Genomic DNA, 290 nt, shown 5'->3' on the forward strand with positions numbered 1-290 from the left:
GGCTCGCGACCCCCCTGTGGGTCCCGACCCCCACTTTGGGAATCACTGGTCTAGAAGAAGCTAATCCCGCCTTGGACTGATCAAAGCTGGAGAAAGAGTTATCTAGCTCATGGGATCTTATAGCATGTGTGACTCCCAACAAAGATAGTATAGAAGTGCGATGTCTCACTCTGGAGATAAAACAGAGTGAGACAACAGAGAGTCCTGTACAACAAAAGTATGGTGTTTTTTAAAAATGAAGCCATGTAAACCTATTCTGGTACAACCTCAAAATACAATTATGAACCTGA

The 290-nt window shown here is 44.1% G+C and overlaps 1 protein-coding gene across 3 annotated transcripts in view; it reads left to right on the forward strand.

Moving 5' to 3' along the window:
- Positions 1 to 290, forward strand: part of LOC116685740 (cullin-5) — a 44,164-nt gene that overhangs the window by 20,210 nt on the left and 23,664 nt on the right. The window lies entirely within an intron of this gene.

This window comes from Etheostoma spectabile, unplaced genomic scaffold (assembly GCF_008692095.1).
Source record: "Etheostoma spectabile isolate EspeVRDwgs_2016 unplaced genomic scaffold, UIUC_Espe_1.0 scaffold172, whole genome shotgun sequence".
Taxonomy (NCBI): Eukaryota; Metazoa; Chordata; class Actinopteri; order Perciformes; family Percidae; genus Etheostoma; species Etheostoma spectabile.